Source organism: Sinocyclocheilus rhinocerous, unplaced genomic scaffold (genome assembly GCF_001515625.1).
Source record: "Sinocyclocheilus rhinocerous isolate Xijiao unplaced genomic scaffold, SAMN03320098_v1.1 scaffold1486, whole genome shotgun sequence".
Lineage (NCBI taxonomy): Eukaryota > Metazoa > Chordata > Actinopteri > Cypriniformes > Cyprinidae > Sinocyclocheilus > Sinocyclocheilus rhinocerous.
Window position 1 is genome coordinate 80,616 of NW_015629508.1, and position 8,403 is coordinate 89,018.

At 34.3% G+C, this 8,403-nt stretch overlaps 1 pseudogene; it reads right to left on the reverse strand.

Moving 5' to 3' along the window:
- LOC107739001 (importin-11-like) overlaps positions 1-8,403 on the reverse strand; it is a 139,894-nt pseudogene that overhangs the window by 52,390 nt on the left and 79,101 nt on the right.

Genomic DNA, 8,403 nt, shown 5'->3' on the forward strand with positions numbered 1-8,403 from the left:
TTTGAGCAAGTGCATAATTAGCCAGTGTTCAAAATTATCGCCTTACTTTAGCCTGTTTCACAACGGTTATTTTATAATAATGTTTTCTAATTTGAGTGGTACGGGTAGGTTTTCGCGGGAAATTCGAGCATGCCGCTGCGTCATTACGTCACTTCTGTAAACATAAAGAAGTTGTCCCGGTTACTAGCTAGGCTATCGCATGTGACTGAGGATCCTGCAGGTGGAGGATCGTTTATAGCCTTTTCTCACAGCAGCTGGAATAATTAAATTTATCATTCTGATGGCGGATTGTAATCCAGAATGGATTATGTGTTTATGAAACACATGTGAATGAAATTAAATTATATTCCAGTTTTAAATGTGCTTCTGATTACAGATAGCCTGGGATTATACAAGATTTGTATTTTAAAGACAACCAGTTCGAAGGGAGCATCATTTGCTTTTTGGGTTAAAAGAATTTCTTAATATGAAATTCGAGTGGTATGACAATTAGAGATTAGACTGTAATCTTGCGTATACACACTATACTGTAGGGCTGTCAAAATGGCTGAAAAACTAAATTCGAATTTTGTACTTAAATATTATCAAAATTATCGAATTATATTCGAATTTAAAATGCATAATTTCAGTTACGGTGAAGAAAAGCTTTAGGCTTCTCTCCTGAGGCCACAAGAGGGCGCATCATTCAAAGCATAAGATAACATGACTATCTGCGAAAAAAAAGTGATTAATGCAAGTTTAACTTTGAAAAAAAAACATATATTGAGACTTTATGGCGGGGTTTTCCCCATCCCACTGCATCTCATGGTTTTAAATGAAAAATGTACTCTGTGTGATTGGCTTTCCGCCCTTTGTATTAAACTATGGAAACATACATGATACTGTTTTGTTTATAGTTGTTTAAGCAACTTAATTATAATTGGTTTAGAAACATTATGCACTTTTTTTCGCAGATAGTCATGTTATCTTATGCTTTGAATAATGCGCCCTCTTGTGGCCTCAGGAGAGAAGCCTAAAGCTTTTCTTCACCCTAACTGAAATTATGCATTTTAAATTCGAATATAATTTGAATTTTGATAATATTTAAGTACAAAATTCGAATTTAGTTTTTCAGCCATTTTGACAGCCCTAATTTGTAGTATGTAAAGTATTACACGTATGCCGTATGTATTTTTAATTTAAAATGTGACAATCATGCTTAGAGAAGTACTATTTTAAACATTAAATGCCACTTACTTGAGCCTCTTAAAATCTACATAAAAATCGATATACACTACCATTCAAACGTTTTTGAACAGTAAGGTTTTTAATGTTTTTTAAAGAAATCTCTTCTGCTCACCAAGCCTGCATTTATTTGATCTAAAGTACAGCAAAAACAGATTTTTTTTAAAATAGTTTTACTATTTAAAATAACTGCTTTCTATTTGAATACATTTTAAATGTAATTTATTCCTGTGATTTCAAAGCTGAATTTTTAGCATCATTACTCCAGTCACATGATCCTTTAGAAATAATTATAATATTATGATTTGCTGCTCAAAAAACATTCATTATTATTATTATTATTATGTTGAAAACAGCAGAGTTTATTTTTTTCAGGTTTCTTTGATGAATAGAAAGTTCAGAAGAACAGCATTTATCTGAAATAGAAATATTTTGTAAAATTATAAATCTTTATCATCACTTTTGATCAATTTAAAGTAGGGCTGGGAAAAAAAATATATTTTTCGATTAATCGTTTTTTTAAATGACGTCGATTCGATATCGATTCTCAAAAGCCGCGAATCGATCTTTTCCGGTATTTATTTCAGTACAAATTTAAAACAAGATCTGATTAAGGTGAATCTTATCATTAGTCTTCTCCACTAGATGCCACCCTTATTTACCTTGCGCGATGTTACAACAGAAAGCCTGTCATTCATTCAGCGCTTATCATGGCCATACATATCAAGACTCAATGCTACTACTGCTAATAAATATGAATAAATCTTTATTTTTAAAGGAATAATCACATCTGTTTATAAAAATAAAAGGGTTTAATTTTAATTTGATTAGGATAAATTCAACTAATGTTTTATGCCATCTGATTACCATAAAAACAACATTAAGAACATTTTATAGGGCCCTATTATTGTTTTAAAAAAAAAAAGACCCTATACAAAAAAAAGAATAGGTTTAAAATACAGGCATGTGGTTCTTAATTTTTTTTTATTAATTCACCATTTGTAAACTGATGTTGTAAACTGATGTTTACTGTTCATTTTTTAGAAATATCAATAGCATTTGTATTAAAACTATATTCACTGAATGTAATAAAAAAATCGAGAATCGAATCGAGAGCTTGCGAATCGAAATCGAATCGGGACATCCTTGCTAAATAAAAGTATTAATTTCTATATTAATAGACTCCCCCCCCCAAAAAGAGAAATTATACTGACTCCAAACTTTTGAATGGTATAGTGTATAAAGTTACAAAAGCTTTTTATTTCGGATAAATGCTGATCTTTGGATCTTTCTATTCATCAAAGAATCCTGAAAAATGCACTGAACTGTTTTAAATATTGATAATAATAATAATAGAAATGTTTCTTAAACAGCAAATCAGCATATTAGAATGATTTCTGAAGGATCATGTGACACTGAAGACTGGAGTAATGATACTGGAGTAAATCTAGATTTGATCACAGGAATAAATTACATTTTAAAATATATTCAAATGGAAAGCAGTTATTTTAAATAGTAAAAATATTTCACAATATTACTGGTTTTGCTGTATTTTGGATCAAATAAATGCAGGCTTGGTGAGCAGAAGAGAATTCTTTAAAAACATTTTTTAATGTTACAGTCAAACATTTTTGACTGTACTGTGAACAATGCTACTTTCACAGTCGCAAAATACTAAAAATGCACAATCACAATGCTAAAAAAGCCTTTCAATAACTTTAACAGCATTTGGTTTTAAAAACAATAAAATGGAGAATCAATTGTTGTAGAAGCCGTGGATAAGTTGTGCACTGTAAACACATCAAGTGTAAAAGCACAATGAGTGTGTGCTGCTTCTGCACACGGCACTTCACAAATAGTTATAAATTATAATAGTTATAAATATTTATAAATAAAGTAAAATTAGGCAGTAAAGTAGGCAGCATGATAGTAAAAAAAAAAAAAAAATTCAAAACCAAAAACAACACAAGCCAGTCTTGTTGTTCTCAAAATCTTTGTACTATGAAATAACAGAAATGGACATTTGGAAGAAGTTACCACATCGAAAACGTCACAGCCCTGCAGATTTTCATTTTCTAACTAGGTAAGCTTATTGAAGACTATTATTAAATGTACACTAACACTTGTTGACCTCAATTCTTTTCACTATACAGTCCAAAAAAACTGTTCTGAAAAGATATTCATTACACCACAATTCATATTTGTCTACAAAACCCATTTCAACCATTAAAGCATAAACCTTTAAGCCTATTAAGTCAGTCAGGTATGCAAATACTTTTGACTGGAATTGTACAAAAGGCATAAGGACCTAGGGATTGGGTTGAAACTTTTGTCCTAGGTTAAACCTTTGGCTCAGAAACATTCTTGGAGACTTACCACAGCTCCAGACCGTCTTCCAGCAGGTAAACATGAGGGGGCTGAGAAACATCTGTGCTGAGCTGGATAACAGGTAGGAGGAAGGGATACAGATTCTTGCTTTCCACTCCCAGGCCCTGAATAACACAAAAACATTTCGACCCATCATACCAGGATAAGGGAAAACTAATCAAGCTTGGGCTTCTCCTACAAGTGTTTTAAAATCCCTGAACATTAGCTGTATTATACAGTCCTACCAAAACAACAAGTTGTGCGATGAAGATGCAGGCAAAAAAACGTTTGTATTCAGATAAAAATGTGATAACAGGTTGTCAAGGGAAATTCAAGGGAATGCTACCAAAATGAGTTTCATTCCATCTTACAGTCAATCACAAGAAACATCATTTTCTGACTGAATAGCAGCATGGGCGATATTGTGTCAGTTTCCATGCTCTCTAGTACGGGAATCTCAGGAACACACCAGCGGCCATGTGTTTTCTGGGTTCATTCAAGGGCCCGGTCTCGAGAGCAGCCTTGCTCTCCCCTGAGTGAGATACGTCCACTCAGCCTCTGACTGATGAGGGTTCATCACAAAGACCACCGCAAAGGGCTCTTAAGTTCAGGGCATGACTGCCTTCGACAGTCCGCTGATTCCGAGCTGTCCATCAAAATCACAGGTGGAGAGCTCTGGGGGCTCAGAGAGGGTAGAAATGCAGTATCCGCAGGATCCAGGTGAAGATTTGTAAATGTCAATGGGCCAATGATGAAAAACAACAAACAAAATCCAAGGACACCCACTGTAGACACCAAGAGTCATAACTTGGCAAGACAACAAGGTATTCAGCAATGGTAGTTTGAAAGTTGAGTGTAACAATGTACTTTAGTCATGCCTCCGGATGTTTTACTATCTAGTTTGTATTAGCACCAAACTACAAAAGCTGGAGTTTTTGGTCCAAAATCACGCATAATGAGAATCTGGACACCTGTCTGAACATCCTGTCTGGAAAATCAGCATTTATTATTAAAAGGGTAGCAAAACAAACACCAACATTGTGTATTAAGTATTTCACTACTCATAAAAATATTATTCTATTATTATTTTAATATTATTCAATATTTTTTCCAGACCACGGTAATACGATTTTTGTGATCTAGGGAAATGAGAATACATTTTTACCTCCAAAGAATCAATTATTATATTAATTTAAACAATTGTTATCAATCAATTATATTAACTTTATAACATATAAATACATCTTAGTGTCTTAATTATTTACATATTTATAACGCATTACCTTTTTGTCAATCCACCAGCTCACATTTACATCAGCCTGTTTGCAGCGTAAAAACATATGTTGATTTTCGCAAACCAGCAGAAGGACTTATAGAAAATGCAAATTCATTCTCTGCCAGCAGGTGGTGCTTTTGGGATGCCAGAAATGTAGCGGTTTCTCCGTTAACGGCAGTACACAAAGCAGCGCAGCACCTGACTTTGAAACGTGCAGCGTTCATGTTTATTTAATGAAATCATAGCCTTTTGAAGTTTAATCGTCACATTCAGCCATATCGCATCCATATGGCTATCTGTCCGCAAATTTAAGACCTCTTGAAATCATAATTAAGACTTTCTTGTACCATTTAAGACTTGTTATGGCCTTAAAATTTAATATAACTAAATTTAAGACTTTTTAAGGACCCACGGAAACCCTGACAGTCAGATGTGGGAGCATTCTACATATAGGCATGCTGTAGCTCTCCAGGAGCAAGGTGGTTGGCTATGCCTGACGTATAGAGTACACAAAGTAGTAGTTATCCACAGTTATCCACTTATCTTATTTACCAAACAACAATTCCAGCTGGCTCACAACATTTTCTAGTTTACCAAAAAATGTTCCCAAACAACATCTCTATCCATAAAAATGGCCAATTTTGCAAGCCACGGCATGTGCCAAGGCAATTTGGCTTCTGCAGGTCAACAAATCATATCTGAATGTGCAGTAAAGAGAGCATCCATTTTGAAGCATCTGCCAAAAATATGCTTTTGGGGATGGACCCATGATAGGGCCATTTAGGGATGATTGACTTTGGATGTTCACTGGTAATATTGTCTCTTCAGCATTCTGTGCCAGGCTGGAGAGCAGCAGCTGTGATACCATATGGCTGGCAGAGGAGGCCACAGAAAACACAAACAAATGCAAGGTTAATAGCAAACTGTTGATGGCGGGTGGTAAGATATGCACACAATAGATGGTTTCCTGAAGCACTGCTGGCATTTTAATATGCAAATCTAAGGACTTGAGCAAAAATAAATAAATAAATAAAAAATAATGAGAGCTGGTCAACTAAGCTGGCACAAGTGCCGGATATCTAAGGAAGTATGCAAATTTCGGCCAAGCCTTGGGCGATCTTTCAGACTGACTCATGTGCCTGTGATTTGCAAGAACTGAAGACGCTGTAATGAAGGGTTTTTAATGTGAGCGAGAAATGTTAATATGCAAGATGTGGTTACTGAAGCACAGAGCACTTTCAAAGACAAAGAACAGCTCATTCAAGCTGATGACTACTCAATAACTCTCCTCAAAGGAATCTTTATGAAATTAACTTAAAAATTAACATCAACTCTGATCCACACAAGTATAACTGACCATTTGTACATAGAAAAGTTAATTGAAATGCCAATTCCAGACTGCTCAAGACATTTAAAACATACAAAAATTAACTGAGGCAAGGGAGCTTGATATGTGACCTGTGCTGGCAAAATTGTTTTTCAAAATTTTAATTAAAAGACCTTCAAAATGATGTATGATTTGCTGGAATCTGACGAAAAATGATTGAGCTACACCTGTTTGAAGTCGACAGAGTCAGCAAAGTAAACTGAGAGAAAAACTGATTTAAAGTTTTCTGAAGGTTCCAAAGCAAAATCACCCAGCAACATTGTATCTTTTCTCCCACTTCTTTTCTTAATAATCATTACTAGATTAATAATCACAATATAGCTATTTTTTTATTTTATCTTTGTCGCTATAAATAAGAACCGATGCAAAAAAAAAAAAAAAAGAACAAATATAAGAAAGAAACAAGTGTAGGCCTACAGTGTATTACTTTTTTCATTTTACATCTAAACATAAGCATTCAAGTAAGAAAAACAAAAAGTAAAATGTAAAAATCATTTAAGTGTTCATTACAAATAAATTGATTATTAAAACTACAAAAGCAGTTCAATATAAAGCAGCGAGCGATTCCCTCTTTTATCGTTTGATTAGCATTCATGCAACAGACAGCCTATATTAAAACATAGTGTAATGCACGGATCTAATATAATGTTACACATCCAATGTTTTTCCCCAAGTTCCCCAAACGTTCACTTAAGATATAACAGATTATGTTTGCATGAATACGTATATATTTAGCCTACTGTAAATCTGTGTAGGCTATACGTGTATTGGGATAGAGCGCCATCTGTGTTGTCTTTATGCGGGCGCTTTGGATGTCAATCAGCGCAAGAAGTGAGCTACTCTTCTCAGAAAACGTACAAATAAAGATACTTTTAAATGTTTAATTACTATTTGGAGCATTAGGATCGCTAGATGAGGGCTTAATGAACTCCTTTTTGTGAAAACCTGAAATTCAACCAAAATCGACAATTTCCACTTTTTTTTTTTGCCTGTAGCGCAAAATTAGCCCGTGCGCATTCCGACTCATTTTGCCAGCACGGGTCACATATGCTTTATTATTCAAATATAATTTAAATTATTTTCAAACAATTGTTAGTAATAATTTTATAATATAAATGTAATTACTGAAATTCACATTTTTACATGTAACGATATTCAAATGTAACGATATTCTAACGGTATTCGCAAGAATGCGTCCACAGAGTTATATCTTCATGACTAGCAGTCAAGTTCGCTTGTGCAGCCACTCACAGCCTTTTGTGGAACTGTAAGTTGCAATATTTCGTTTTTATATATATCGTGTATATATTGTTTATCTCATATAAGATGCATTTGGCGGAGTAAAGCGCTGCACGGTAGGCCTTCTACGGTGATTATCTCTTCAGCGCGCAGCACGAGCAGCTCAAACAGCAATGCAGAATATTAATAAGTATGACTGGGGCTGTCAAATACATATAACATTATAGTGAGAACACTATTATAATAAAACACTGTGAATTATTAACGTTTAGTCTAGTTGTGTGTTTCTACACGTTGTTGTGTGAAGAACGTGTCCACAACAGGAGTTACACAATCAGAGCAGCACAGACACGTTCACTTTGAGGCATTTTGTGCCGATATAAGTCGTAATTATAAGGTTGTGTACTAGTATAAATAATGAAGTGTATCCTTCAGGAAATAAATCTGATGAGTTAAATCCCGTTGATTAAAAACCTGCTATCAAAGTGCTACATTGTACTGATCTTTAGCACGCCCAACTCAAAACAGAAATGCAGAACATTAATAACTATGACTGTCATATACATAACGTAATAATGAGAGCACTATTCTAGAAAATGTTGTGAATTCTTGGGGTTTCGCTGACGCTTTCAGCGTGTTGTTACAAAAAGTGTGCCCCTCTTGCCACCTCATACATTTATACGATTTTTAAACAAAATAAACAACTTGAATGATTTATTTTCACACAAAATCTGTTGCTCCATTAATGTTCAATACAACGTATATATTTTTTCTGCAATTATACATTTTAGGCACAGTGAATGGCACTTTTTCTCTTAAGGTGGGCCTTTAGCCCTGTTGTACCCTATATATATATATATATATATATATCATTATTGTGATGGGGGGCCCTGCAGTAAGTCATAGCCCC